The sequence below is a fragment of the Cupressus sempervirens genome, chromosome 6 (genome assembly GCF_028749045.1).
Source record: "Cupressus sempervirens isolate cs-2001-9-10 chromosome 6, ASM2874904v1, whole genome shotgun sequence".
Taxonomy (NCBI): domain Eukaryota; kingdom Viridiplantae; phylum Streptophyta; class Pinopsida; order Cupressales; family Cupressaceae; genus Cupressus; species Cupressus sempervirens.
The window spans coordinates 151,581,851-151,597,939 of NC_143123.1; positions in this window are offsets into that span (position 1 = coordinate 151,581,851).

The following is a 16,089-nucleotide window of genomic DNA, read 5'->3' on the forward strand; positions in this document are numbered from 1 at the left end:
GTCTATATGGTAGATGATCCATCTCACCAAAATGGATAGGTAGCTAGCCACTGCAATCGACTTGTATATAGGATCAACCATTGAATACATAGTTCACACTATCGAACCATCAAACCACAGATGCATTAGAACAATACCATAACCCCTCCTAATGCAGACGGGGTGAGATGATAGGCAATTGAGAAGGTGGGCCAAAGTCTCTTGTAGATGAACCAAGAACGACAAGAGAGGAAGAGGTACTGACACATATAAAGACACGGTCACACTGACGCTACATGGGGCTAATGTTGTGGAAGGGACACTTACTTGACAAAGGGAGAATGCCTAAAATAAAAAACAACTATCCTCCCCATGGTGTTTTATAAAAATAGTGCATGTACAACTGACTCAAAACAATGTTCATAAACTCGAAATGCAAAAGTGACACTTTATCTCAGTGCGTATAAAAAAAAGCTTACAAATGATGTCTACAATGATCAAAATAAGGAAAAAGCTGACACAAAAGAAAGTACAACCTAAAATAAAAGAAACCATGGTAGGAAAATGATCCTCAGACCTAAAACATCCAAGATATCCACAGTAGAGAAAAAATGCCAAAAATATGATAGAAAGAGCATGGGTCAAAAATTGAGGATAAGGATGACATTTTTGAAAAGATGACAAAACTAGCTTTCCAAAAATATAATGTTTTCAAAAAATTGAAATGGGATGCAAAAGATATGCATGTCGGAGTCAAAAACAAGACTTCAGATATCAACTAAAAAAATAGGCAATAAAAATATATCAAAACTTGAAAATACCTACACCAATGTCTGTGTCTCGAAACTAGCTTTTCGGTACTTCTTTTAGATTAGAAAAATACTTTCGTATGCTCAAGTTATGGCCAAAAATTGAAGGTAGGTCCAAAATGACCTTGGAGATGTGCAAGCAAGGTCTTTAGATGCAGTGATGAGGTCATGATGATTTCAGAAAATCACGATCTTAAATTTGATGACTAGTCAATCATCGTAGTAAAAAAAGGATTCCACATGGCAGCAGGTTGACGTGGTAGGGGTGATGTGGCAGGTCCATGTGGCAAGGTGCCCCGTGGCACCCATGCCACGTGTCACCCCTGCACTTGCTGCCTGCACCTCAAAAATATGACTATGCTGCTAATGTGTATACTGGCAGTGCAGAGGCTGTGGACGAGCATTAACAACTAGCAGAGAGAGGCACGGGTGGTAGAGACAAGAGGCGTTGCCAGTGGAGGTGGCCCAAACAGCAACGATGCAGCTCAGGTGGAGGCTGGGTGCAACAAGGGTGGCGCGTTGGAGTCAGGCGAAGTGCAGAAAATTGTTGGGCGGTGTCGCAGTGGTGCATTGGTGGCTGCCTGATGGCGCTAAAAATATATTTTTAAATTTTTTTTAATGCTGTGTCCGTACAATTCGTATAGCAAGGCCTGAAACAAATTTTTTTTGCCTCTCGGAGCTCTGTCTCCAAAATTGAAAAGTTTTATATGAATCATGACTGCAAATGGCCTTTCAGATCTAATGACAGCATCTGTTTGGGTCCAAAGTGCTCTAAAAATTTGTTGTCCCCCTGATTTGAAGAAAAATGCACAAGCAAACTAGAGTTTGTGACTTCAAATCACGATTTCAAAAATCTTTCAATGAAGCAGCAACAGGAAGGCTCTGATACCATGTTGGAGTTGATGAAATCCAACTTCGAAGATTCCCAAGATCACTTGCATGTAATAAACTATAAAAGGGAAGCCATGGAAGGAAGAGCGTGGAGCAAGGAAAAAACTCTAAACAGACATGAGAGAAAAATATATGCAAACACAAGAAAATATGTATTTACAGTGAGAATCCAATAATGTAATGATTTTACAATGAGAGAGAGACCACTTATAAAGGCCTCAAGGAAGCTTGTGGAACAAGCCAGAAGATGCTAGGAGATAAGTGTGACACCTAAGCATACATCCACATGAGGTGGACAGTCCTCAAACAATGTGAGAGGATAAGTATGACTTCGGAGAGAACAAACTCTCGTATTGTCAACAACTTATAACTAACTCCTAGGATACAACTAATAAATGAAATGCATTTACCTAAGTAAGTTTAAGTAAATAGAATAAATAATAAATAAAAAATTATTTACTCTAACAAAATATGTACATGCAGATATAAGTACTGATAGAGATAAGTGGGGATAGATACCTAAATATCAAAAAGAGGGAGAGATACTCCAAAGAGGGAGATAAAGAATTGAAGGAGATTGATGAAGCTTACATTACCCTATACAAAAGAAGGATATATATTGATAGAGGGATAAATTTCAAAGTTATAATTTTCTTTTTAGTATTGTTTTTGGTATTGGTTTGCCATCAATGCCAAAGACGAAGATTATTGATATAAGATTGTTTTGAAGTGAAGAACATGTAGTGGAACAATCATTATTTTTTTAATGATGTCAAACCTACTACTTGTTGGTGAGACAATTGCTTTTTAGTCTAAAAGATATCATTTAGTTGATTAATGAAGAGGATTTGAAAAGAGGAGATAACACTAGCATTTATAGAAAGGTTGAGTTATTTGGTTTGTAAAAGAAGCATTAAGACCAAGTAAGACATTAATACTATAGTTTATTGTTTATCTACTTAAAGTCTAAAATGAAAGATTACTCAAGTTAGGAATAGAAGAAGATCAAGTAAGAAAAGTGTCTGCCAACCATTACCGAGCAGTTAGTGCAAGCCAAGCAGAAATTAGTAGAAGTTGAGTGAAAATCAAGAAGTGCCAAGAAAAGATGAAAAATAGTGCAAGCTGAGTGATTGTTAGTATAGGTCAAGTAAAGTTTAGTTGGTGCCGAGCATCAGTAAATTTTAGTATTTACTAAGTGAACTAGTATTGGCTGAGTGATATAACAGTATAGATGCCATAAAATGAGAGATTCAAAGATCAAAACATGCATGCAAATCAAGATGCAATTTAATCTAAATGATAACAATGCAAAGCAATGCAAGAAAGGAAATCTAGTCTATGAAAGAAATAACAATGCAAGATTAATCTATGAAAGCAAATATAAATCTAAGCTGATATGAAAATGTAAGGATGAAGCATGATGATGGAAGCCATGGATACATGAGAGAAGAAGAAAAAAAGAGTGAAGTTGCAATGAAGCTCCAATGGCCAAACCCTAAGGCTCAAACTCCTCCAAAATTGCTCTCCAAACCTGCAACATAACAATACTATAACAACTAATATCTATCTAAATGAGAAGGAGAGGGCTCCTTATAAAGGAAACTATAGAGAGGAATGCACCCTCAAGAGAAATGTGGGATAAATCCCTAAAAAGATAAGTAAGAGGAGAAAACCCACCACTTAGAGATATGTGCAAAAAAAGGAATCTTTATAAGATTTTATTTGATTTATTTCTTTTTTTCATCAAAAAGAGAACTTTAAGTGGGGATTTGTTTATTTAATTAAAAGAGAGATTTTCTTTTAATTAAATAAGATTATTTTATTTATTTAAAAGGATATTTTCTTTTAATTAAACAAGATAAGATTATTCAATAAAAATAGGGATTTTAATTAAATACGATAAAAATATTTAATTAAAAGAGAGAATTTATTTTAATTAAATAAGATTATTTTTATTTATTTAAAAGAATCTTTTCTTTTAATTAAATATGATAAGATTATTTAATAAAAAGAGAGATTTTAATTAAATACGATATAATTATTTAATTAAAAGAGAGATTTTCTTTTAATTAAATAAGATTATTTTATTTATTTAAAATAGGTGCTTAGAATAGTAGGGGCCTCCTGCCTAGAGAAGGAGGGAAATCAACTCGTTGGGAAAGTCCCATCCACCCATAGAGGGAAAGTAATGCTAGGAGAACCCTCCCTCCAGGCTATCACATATAGAATCAAGCCTATTGTTAGATTGATTATTTCAAAGAATCCACCCTACTATTATAAGGGTAGAAAAAAAGGGCATCCCCTCTTTTCTATAATTGGAAAGGAAGGTTTCAACCATCCAGCTTGGGCCTACCTAGCCTAAAATTGGGTGGTTGCAATAATATAATAATAGGCAAATAGTAGGACTATAGAGGGCCCTATTAAATTTTTGGTGCCGGTAGGGCGATTGATGTTAACTGCTTCTGGCAACACAACTAAAAAATGGAGGACCTTCCAAAAAGAACTAAATGAACTACCTCTCTCATCGAGGATGAGTGAACAAATATACAACTAGTCTCCCTGCTTTATTGGTGAAATGATCAAACCTTATGAAATATTGAAATAATTAAATTAATTGCAATTTGATCAAGGAAAATGATTTGAATTGATTCAATAAAATATTGTGACATTTATTCAAGAAATTAATAAATTAATTCAGGAAATTGATAAATTGAAGAATGAGGGCCCATATTCTAGGTGAGCATTTAGCGTGCATACATTTGCCCCTTTTTGACTAATGTGTGATCATTTTGGGAACACATGTAGTCAAAAAATGTAGTTGAAGTGTGAGGCTGATTTGGGATCACAAAACAACATAGATGTGTGGTCAACCTAGGAACATCTCAGGAAAAATAATACAATTTTGTCTTGACAAAGACAAGGCTGTCCCAAGTAGAACAAAGATTGATAAAGCTGAATCAAGGATTGAAGTTTGATAGGTACCACCCCCTCATGATCAAAATTGAAATGAAATAGAGGAGAAACAAAAAATTGATAAATTTGACCAAATCGAACTAAAGATAAGGTTCTTGATGTAAAATGAAAAATATAAGGATCACAAAACCAAGGTAGATCATCAAGCATGAAATATTATTCCCCAAAGTTGAATTAGAAGAAAAGAAGTGGGGTGAAAGAAAATGGAAGATAAAAATTTAGAGGAGGTGAAAAGAAATGGAAAGAAGAAATAGAATTTTCCTCAAGAAAGAGAATGCCTCTGAATCAATCAACTATTTAAGATAGAAAATTTTGATTGAGATCATGAAAGAAGATAAGGAAATGAAGATCAAGACATGACCATAGTTGATTAAAAGTCCACAAGAAAGATGAAGGAAAACCCTCTCAAACTCATGATTACATGCAACCTAAAAATGAAGTCTAATAATGCAAGCGACATAAAAATGAAAGGTGTAGTTGCAATAGAGCAACTGTGACATATGATTTTATGTTCATAATTCATTAGAGAATGTTAAAGAACTTATTTTCATCATTGAACCATTATAACAGACATTGGAAAATCACACAACCATCATTAGTCATAAGTGCAACTATGAAGATATGAATGTGATTTATATTGGATTGGAATGTGGAAAGATTCTAACATAAGAATCAAAGACATAAAGGTCAAGATGACTCCAATGTTAGCTCACCCAATTTAATGTGACAAAACCACACTCGCATCAAGGCATAAATGCTAGGATGACCATAAGAATAGTTGTGCAATAATAGTCAAGGATGATGCCTCAAATCTCCTAAGTGTTTCAAAGGGACAACAAGAAACACTCTAGAGTTTCAAAACCACACCCACAAGTAGAAAACAAATAAAAACGTGCCCCATGTCCCAAGTCCTATAGCTATGCATACTAGAGAGACTTATTAGACAAGGACACTCAATGAAAATCAATAACAATCAACACACAAAGAAAACATCATGACATAGCTCAAGCATTAAGTATTTGTATTTTTAAAAATTTAAGTGTGTTAATTGATACCAATTTTTGAGGATAAGGATTAAATGCTTGCAAGTAGGTAAGATCACTTGAAAAAAATGTGTAGGACCACACCAATAAGTGTTGAAAAATACTTGATGTCAGGGGTTGTATTGAAAATACAGTTGGGGTGGTGTTGAAAAACACCATTTACAAGGTGTTCTAAAGACCAATGCATCCAAGAGACTAGAGTTAACATAGTTATGTCCCCTACATAAAGATAGACCAATTCCAAACGAAGGAAAAAAGGACAAGGCATGATGGAGGAAGGCTAAGTGTCGAGGACACACAATAAGAAATTGGGGTGCAAAGGCCTCAAGTAACACCCATTTCTAGGTTTTCACCACTTGGATTTTATTGCAATTACTTTTTCATCATTTTTTTTGGAATATATAATTTTTTTGAGATATATCAAAGCACCTATTTCTAGGTTTTCACTAAGATGATCATTTTTTAAGGATATTTTTTAGTTTCTAATTTTTTTTTGGCAATGTATCATTTTCTTTGGATTTTTGGAAATATATCATTTTTAAGGATTTTTTTACGATCAATAAATATATACAAAGGATGCCCCCAAATAGATTGGGCATCAAACTCCCAAGGAAGATCACATTGTGTAGTCCCAATATCTAGCAAGGTGGAGGACAAGAGGGTTTAACAAGCCATTTGAAGAGATGGAGGACAAGAGAATGAAGGAAAATGATGGGAAGAAATCCTCAAGGGAAAACTCCTTAAGAGTGCCCAAGCTAGGGAAAAATTATCATATAAAGAACATTTGGGGAAGCGATGTAAGGCTAGCATAGGATGTTATGAAAGCATAATGCTAAAGTAGGAAAGGATGCAGTCCAAAGGAGTAGAAATGTCAAGAGACTTCATACCATCATGTTTTTATTCTTTTTTTTTAGATGAGGCCCAAATGAAAAAAAGGATAGTGAAATGCTATACTGAATGGAGGAAAATAGATATGAAGGCTAAACATGAAAGGAATGAAAGAAAGATCATTGTAAGATAGCTCACAAGATGTATAGGTCAACATTGTCAAGATCCAAGTGAGACGATGGAATGGATGGAAGATGTAGAAGAACTACGCATGATGCCTGATTGCTAGGTTTTCATCACGGTACTTATCCTAGGTGCCATAAAGGTGTGGCTTTTTTGCTACCAAGGTGCCCATTTCTAGGTTTTCACCAAGGCACACTTTCAAAATTTTCATTTTTCTCTCTCTCATATTTTTTGAATATTTTGGAAGAAGGAAATATTTTTAGATAATGCTCCCTGAAAGGATAAACTATGATATGCCAAGGATTCAAAATGATATGCTCAAAGATGTTGATAGGGAAAAGAAGATGGAAGAGAAAAATGGAGGATAAGGTTTTATGAAAAGAAAGTGAGGTTGGAAGATAGGAGGAATATGAAAATGAGAAAAAAGAATAAAAGGTAGAAGGATAGTGAATGGAAGGATTGTGAAAGGGTAGACAAAAAGGAAGGAAAGATCAATGTCAACACACACCTTGAAGGGTGGCAGGAGGATGGAGGAAATGTAAATGAAGGAATACGTGAAGGAATGTGGTGAATGGATAGAAGAGATTATAGTTTAGGTGCATGGAATGGAAGAATTCTTTTAGAAGAAGATGAATTGGAAGTCTTTGGAAGCTTGAATGCCAACTTCTCTTGTTGCTCAACATTAGACTCTTTCAAGAGAGGCTTTGGAATCCATATAGCCATAGGCTTTTCATTTCTTTTTGATGATTTAGACAGAACATATTCAATGATTGATTTTGGAACCCATACTTGTTTTTTTAGTTCTTTTCTTAGATATCTCTTTTGACTTTATGCCCCCATGTCGATTAGAGGAGACATGGTGATATTTTTTTATAGATGGATTCTTGTATTTCTTTTTTCTTTTTCTTGTATTGAACATTCGAGTTACTTCCAAAAGACTTGGGACTTGTGGAAAAAGAAGGAGGATATGAATGGTTTAGATTGGTGGGTGGATTGATTCAAGGATATGCATCTATGTTGATCTTGAGGAAAGAAAGGAGATCGAGGGATGTAAGGCCCCAAGATGGATGGAAAATCAGGAGAATTTGGAGGGGGAAATAAGGACCCAAAATGGAAGGAAGATGTGAAGCCTATGCTATTGGTGGAGGAAGTCCAGGGATGGATGTGGAAGATGAGAAAGGATAATCAATAAGTCCATCAACATCTATATGAAAACTAAGGACATCATAATCTTTGGAGTGAACATTAGTATTTTTAATAGGATCATGGTCATCTTGAATAGGAGAAACTTCTTTGATAGGATTTTTTCGAGCTTGAAAAGACTCAGGAAGAGTAGAAAGTGGAAGTGAACATGGACTGGTAGAACAAGAAGATGGAATACTTTGATCTTGACAAGTTTCTTTGGATAGAATAGGTATAGAACTTTGTTCAAATTTTTTAGTAAGTTCAAGGGAATAGTGGAAGTAGTGCCTTCATCATACTTAGGAGGTGGATAAGACACAGGATATGGAAAAGTGACATCTCGAAGGAGATAAAGGGGTGCTTGATCTTGATCTTTCTTGACATTTTTATCTTTATCCTTTTGAGAGTCCTCTTCACATTGAGCCACTTCTAAGGAGAAGGGAGTATATAAGGTTTGCATGATAGGATCTTGAAGAGATAGTGGATGACTAGTTGAAGGGAGCATAGCAGGCATAGCATCACATGAAGGTTTAGCATCCTTAGTCTTAGTAGCATGAAAAAGGTTTGCAACCAAGTGTAGATTAGCTTGAGTTTCTTTTAGAGGTAGCCCTTGAAAATACACATAATCAGTGCAGAAAGCATTAAGCTCTTTGTTTGATGAATGTATGTTGGATAACTTTAAGGTTTTAGGAAGTTCATGAGTGTTAGAAGAAATGGAGGTATCAAGGAAACCATCACTTGACATAGGTTCATTAACATGATCTTTCTCAAGAGAAGTATCCTCATTACATAAGTCAGTAGGAATTTCAGCATCAATAATTCTGTCATCAATAAGATCTTGAATTATACATTTCAATGCAATACAATCTCCAATTTTATGACCTTTTCTTACAGGGTAGCTGCAATAGTAATCATCTCTCCACCATAAAGGTTTTACCTTAGGTTCATAAGGTGTAGAATATTTTTATGGTAAAGTAATGATCTTGTTTGTAACTAAGGTCTCTAGCACCATGTCATATGAAAATCCCAAAGGAGTAAAAGTTATCTCAAGTGTATGTCTAGGACCATTTTTGTCATTCTCATCTTGGTCAAAGATAGGTCCATCATGAAATATTGACATATGCTCAAAGGAGTTATTTCTCGCTTTCTCTGTCAAGAGGTCTTTGGATCTAGAAGATGAAGACAATTGATATCTTGGAGTAGAAGATGTAGACCTTAAAGAAGATGATTCATGTAATGATGTAATCTTATCCGTTAATAATTTTTCAAATTGAGATTGCATTCCCATTATGCACTTAGTGAGATATAGGTAAGTAGGATCATTTGTCTCTTCTATTTCCAACAGGGCTTGTCTCTCCAACTCTAGGAATCTAAATTGCTCTTCCTTTGCAACTTGTTCATCTAGGAAGCCTTTCTTTTCAAGCTCAATTTTCTTAAGTCTTTGGTGAGTTCAAACTAAGGGTAATTGGTTAAAAACAAATTGAGGTCACTTTCCTTGATCTACTTGATATCTTGTTGTAACTGACATGAAAGAAAATGTACTAGTTGATAGGACAACCCTAAAAACTATTGGTACCAAACTAGAATAGTAAAAGCATTCACTTGTCCAAAAGAGAGATGATAAGATAGAATTTTTATAATAGGCATAAACCAACACTACCACAGAGGTACCCACTACTTTGGTTGAATACCCTAGCACATATGGATTAGGAGGATGATTTACCTAAATTATAATTAATTAAAATTGAATTTGAATGGAAGTGAGTGGACAAGAGATTACTAAGACTCTCCAAGTATGGTATCAGAGAATCCAAAGGTTTATCTTCTCAATAAGGATAGTTTGTAACTCATTGAATCGAAGAAAGGTCACTGATACAATCAAAGATTACTAATTGAAGAGATCAAAACACAAAAATCCAAGGTGCAAACAAGCTTCCAATAGCAGGGTAAGTGACCTAATTTGACTTAGATCAACCAAGGAGGATTGAAAATGACAAGATAACAAATCAAGAAATGTTCCAACTCGAGAACTTAATTTTCTTGTTTGTTTTGATTGACCAACTAGATGCATCAATATATTTTTATCATAAATTAGGCATGGAAGACAACACTCAATGAATTCAAGTAAATGTCTACAAGAAATGGGAAAGAGACAAAGAAAACTTGCACATAAACAAGAATAGTGTTTTAGTATGAATCTAATCCCTAGAACCACTACTATGTATGTTCTCAAAATGTTTTCCAATCACACACAATCTTAGAAAAGAAAAATTGGGCTGCACTATGGTTCTTAGTAATGGTCAACTTTGTAACTCTTGTAATATCAAGTGGGAAAAATCCAAGCCTGGCACACCAAGGTTTTGAGACATTCCAAGAATTTAATCAATTAGAGATGCTGAGAAAATCTAATAGCCCAAGAAAAGACTACACCTTTAGTGATTTCTTCCACAAGGACATTTATATAGTGGGTGTTGCTATGATGGAAAAAGTGGCTACTACCACTTGAGATTCCATCCATGTGGTTTACCCAATAAAGGGAGTGTCTACTATGGTTAACCCTCTCTAATCAAGGAAGACTCACAGAATTGGACCACATGGGGACTTAGTTCAGATTCAAGAGTCCCAAGTTTTTGATGTGCCCAAAAGGGAATAGAGTATACTCCTCTAGCCTCTTCACCTCACCAAAAAATAACAAATAGATTCATTGACTCAAAAATTTGAAATCACTTTTCTGAGGTTTGGAAAGCCAAGAACAATCACCACCATTCTCAAGAGAGAAAGTACCAACAAATATTGAAGATAAACCAAGCAAGACAATGAAATAATATCAAATCCTTCCCTACCTACAAGGAGATCTATTTTCAAGAAAAACTTAATATGTAATGAAAGTGAATGAAGTCCACTCTCACAAGATTACCACAAATAGTGTTGATAAGGCTTAATTACTATGTGAAACATGTATGTAAGAAAGGAAATCTAAGTCCAATTTTAGAGCACCAATCAAAATGTGAATCACGAAAGCATGTAAAACACTCAACCCAAACACATAAGAGGTTCAATTTTAATTCCAAAGTTCAAATGTTTTCGTGATGTATAAGATTACCTCGGATCCAAAGCAATGCGTATGTATCACTCCACTAATCTGACAAACCAAGCAAGTGCTCCAAGCAAACAACAAGCAAACTAATACAAGATAGATATGTCTTATGCAAACCCTAGGGTAAGATCTCAAAATATGATTGTTAGGAGTAATAATCATCAAAAAATAACCCAAATGAAAACTCATAGCATGCATTGAACCATGTAAAAATTTAAATGCCCTTTAAAAATTAAATAAAATATTTTTTGACCTAGTCAACAAGATTTGACATATATGCCATGAATTTGGACCCAAAACCATAATATATAAAAGAGACCCCTATCAAAAAAAAAAAAATCTTTCCGAAATTTTAGATTTTCAGAAAAATATTTTCATTTGTGTCCTAGGGACCTATTTTTCCTAAACAAACTAGTTTTTTGGAAATCAATATTTGAGCCCTCATATGAGCTCTAAACTCAAAACACAAAGAAAAAACCTTATTTATAATTCCAAGACCTTTCAAAAAATGTATGCTTTTCTGAAATATTTACTAGTTTGCACCCAAAAATGATTTTTCATGAAAAATAAAGAAATTTTTTTTTAAAATATGATTTAGCTTAGAAAAATCTGCATTTTAAACTAAATCTTTCTTGATAGTTCTGCAACCTACCAATAAAATTTCAGACCAAAATACCAACCCGTTTCGGATATATGATCATATCTTTAAGATATAGGTTTTTTTTCATCTCCAAACAAATTTGCACAAGGGGGTTAGCTCCAAAAATAGCCAAAACCAGCATGTAAAGGTGGGTTTCCCCATGGTGGGCACCAAAAATGTGTTCTAAAATATTGACACACTTCTACGAGTCATTATATTCAAGATTGATCAAGAATGGGGTCTCAAATGGTGACTCATAGCTCTCTATTCATGAAGTGCAAGGGTTTGAAATAGAGGCCCTCATTTTGACCTTGTTTGTGCCCAGGAAAGCACCATAAAATAAGAGATTCAAAGATCAAAACATGTATGAAAATGAAGATGCAAGCCAATTTAAATGATAACAATGCAAAGCAATGCAAGAAAGGAAATCTAATCTATGAAAGAAAATAACAATGCAAGATTAATCTATGAAAGTAAATATGAGTCTAAGATGATATGAAAATGCAAGGATGAAGCATGATGATGGAAGCCATGGATGCATGAGAGAAGAATGCAAGTAGATAGAAGTTGCAATGAAGCTCCAATGTCCAAACCCTAAGGTCAAACTCTTCCAAAATCGATCTCCAAACTTGTAGCATATCAATACTATAGCAACTAACATCTATCTAAATGAGAAGGAGAGGGCTCCTTATAAAGGAATCTATGAAGAGGAATGCACCCTCAAGAGAAACGTGGGATAAATCTCTAAAAAGACAAGTAAGAGGAAAAGCCCACCACTTAGAGATATGTGCAAAAAAAAAGAATGTTTATAAATTTTTATTTGATTTATTTCCTTTTTCACCAAAATGAGAGCTTTAAGTGAGGATTTATTTATTTAATTAAAAGATGACTTTTCTTTTAATTAAATAAGATAAGATTATTTAATAAAAAGAGAGATTTTAATTAAATAAGATAAAACTATTTAATTAAATAAGATAAAATTATTTAATTAAAAGAGATATTTTCTTTTAATTAAATAAGATTATTTTATTTATTTAAAAAATATATATTTTTAAAATTAAATAAAATTATTCATGAAATGATCAAACCTTAGGAAATATTGAAATAATTAAATTATTTGCAATTTGACCAAGGAAAATGATTTGAATCGATTCAATAAAATATTGTGATGCATTGATTTTGGAAATTGATAAAGTGAAGAATGGGGGCCCATAGTCTAGGTGACCATTTTATGATGCATACAATATGTATTATGCCTATATGTAATGTATCAATTTTTAAAAGGAAATTAAATAAATAATAAACTTTATTTTTTCTTAATTTTCTAATGTCGTAGGTTTGATTAAAGATGTTGTATCCCAAGCTTACTTCTTTCTTAATAGTTATGAAGAAGGTTTGAACTTAAATTCTACATCTTTCTTATTAAGTTAATTTTGGAATTAGTATATATCTTCACATTTTTAAATAAAAAATTTGATGTCTATCAATTCTTATGGAATCATTGTAAATGCTTGGCATATGAACATAATCACAATGTGATCAATAGACATATAGAATGAAAAATTCTTCATTAGATTATACTTACACAATATATTTAATAAATGATAAGATCATCCTATACATGAACATTCACAAGACACTTATCTTATTAGAAAAAATTCTTCAATGGTTTAAAATCTTTAATTTGAAAGTCACCTTATCTTCATACTTTGGTTTTTGAAATAGTAGTAAAAGTAATGCAAGCTCATCATCACAATTTGAACTTCATATACAAGATTCACAACCTTTAGTGCATATTGAAGAAGGAATTCATTACAAGTTAGAGAAATTTTTGTTATGATGAAATTGAAGATGCCATTGTGGTAATTTCCTAGAGTAGGGAGCCACAAAATGATATAATGTATTGGAAATGAAATACAAGCTAGGTGATTGAGGTGAGGGGGGAATGAATCTGGAACCACTTAAACTTCTTCTACTTAACCCACTTTGTTAAGTTTTCTAATCTACTTGCATGCAAGAAACATAAAGTAGTAAAGTAACAAAACCATGGCACAATATTTGGTAACCCAGAAACCCTCCAAGTAGAAGGTAAAACTAGGGTGGGGATGACACCCACAATGCTTCACTACTGCGGTAATAAAGTTGGTTTGTTAAAGTTTAAAATGATCACTTCTGGTGATCTTACTTAGTTAAGAGTAATAGGGACTATTAGGTCCACATTGTGAAAGGATTTATTCAATACAATCAAGTATGTACTTTGTTAGGAGTTTCTGGAAAGGACTATTAGGTCCACCTAGTTAAAGGATTTGGAACTGATGCACTTGTTAGGATAAATCATTGGATTGATCTCTAATGTGCAACTTTGATTTTTGATGAAGATCGTTTCAAGTAAATTGATCACCTGACTGTGATAGATGAGTCAGTTCCTTTCCTTGGAATGATAGTAGCCTTCAAACAATTTGCTCTTCCATATTCGCTAATGTTCCTCAAATACAATTCTTACATCTCATTTTTAGATTTAAAAATACTTCATACTTATATCCATCCAAATAATTCCTTCATAGGTCGGCTAAAACATAAACAACTCCAAAAACATTTACCAAGTTAGCTTAGTGTTGTAACTTAGGTCCATTGTCTTACTCGAGCTATGTTGAAGATACTTGGGAAACATTGTCACCTTGGCTAACTATGACACTAGGTTGATATTGGATGCTTAGTTCATATTGATCACTTGGTAGACACTGGTGACTCGGTTCACATTGATCTGCCAACTTGATCATTATATTGGAACAAGAATACTCTGCTCAAATTGATTTGCATTAGAGCTCGATGGATTCTATCAACTGAAGTGATACTACTTACTTTCTGCAAGGTTAAAATTGATGGCTTGGTTTCTTTATGAGCTTGGTTAACACTCTAGACTGGTAACTTAGTTACTATTGTGTTTTCTTTGACACTAATTGACAATATATCTGACATGAGATTAACAATCCCCCCCTTTGGCATTAGTGACTTATCATGCATAAGATCTGAAATCAAAATTTCTTCAGTCAAATTCCCCCCTTTAGTATGCTCTTTTCTATAGCTGGGTTTGCATTGATGACTCTATAACTCAGTTTGAACTGAAAACTTTGTTTTTGATTTTTCAATTTTAATTTTGATTTTTTTTCTTATTACATATCTTTCTTAATGTACATAATATCACCTAGGAGTCATATGTATAAGTATGTACATATACTTTCCCCCTTGTATACTGTACTTTTCTCCTTCTATACTTTCCCCCTTGTTTTTGTTACAGATGTCAAAAATTTACAAGGTTATACCAAAATGAGAAATAAAATCATGGTGTACACCTTCAAAATTATAAACAAAGTCTTGTCCCAATTATCTTGTAGCACCTTCAACATGTGTAGATCAATTTGAAGCTATGCTGATAACTCATGCATGTGATCTACAACTAATAGATTTGTGTCTTTGACCATTGTCCTTGCATGATCCATTCTCTTCTACATGGTGTTCATGTGGGGAAGTATCATAATTTGTATATTAATCAATATTGCTCTTATTCTAGCCTCTTCCCTTACCAGTCCTCCTTGAAGATCTATCAAAAATATGGTTTTTGCAAAATGAATGGAATTGGAGCTTAGATTGAGTGCCAATTGATTTACAATATCCTTCAAGTCCATGTCAATTTTGACTAGTTTCTATTTTATTTCCTTGGTAAAATTAGTGGAATCATTTAACTTTCCAAATAAAGATACAACATTTTTTACAATAATTTCTAATGCAGAAATTAAAGTAGATAGTTCTACTTGATCAATTTCTATCTTCTATGCTAGCACTTTATTCTCAAACTTTCTTTCATCTTTCATAAGAATTTTGTCTTGCCCATCAGTGTCCTCATTAAACATATGAACAATATATCAATTAATTGATCAATGATAGGGGCTTTATCATTTATCTCTATAGATAGAGCATCCACACATATTTCTTTGATGTTGTCCAAAACTTTGCTTCTATCTCTTTTATCCCTTAGCATCTTTTGCTTGGCTATTTTCATCCACAACTCTCCTAGAATATCCATTTTTATTAATAGATAGATTGGATTGGTCCCAATTTGGTATCACAATCTTCTCATCTAGATCTATGTCATCAATAGTCTTCTCTTTGTCTTTTCTCTTGACTACTAAAGAAGGAATGCTTTCTTTACCTTTGTCAACTAAGGCCTTCTACTATTGTAGCTTAGTTGAGATTGTGGGAGCTTGTTGCTCGGTTACCTCTGGGAGAGGGGTTGGTGAAGGTGTGATAGTCTTTATTTCACTGCTTGTTTGAACTATGATCAACTCAACAGATTGTTGCTCAGGTGCTACCTTAGGTGGAGTGGTAGGAAGTGATGCCATAACCTTTGCAATAATCTTCTTAGCATCAAAGTCCTCAATTGTCTAAATCTCTGGAAGATCTCCT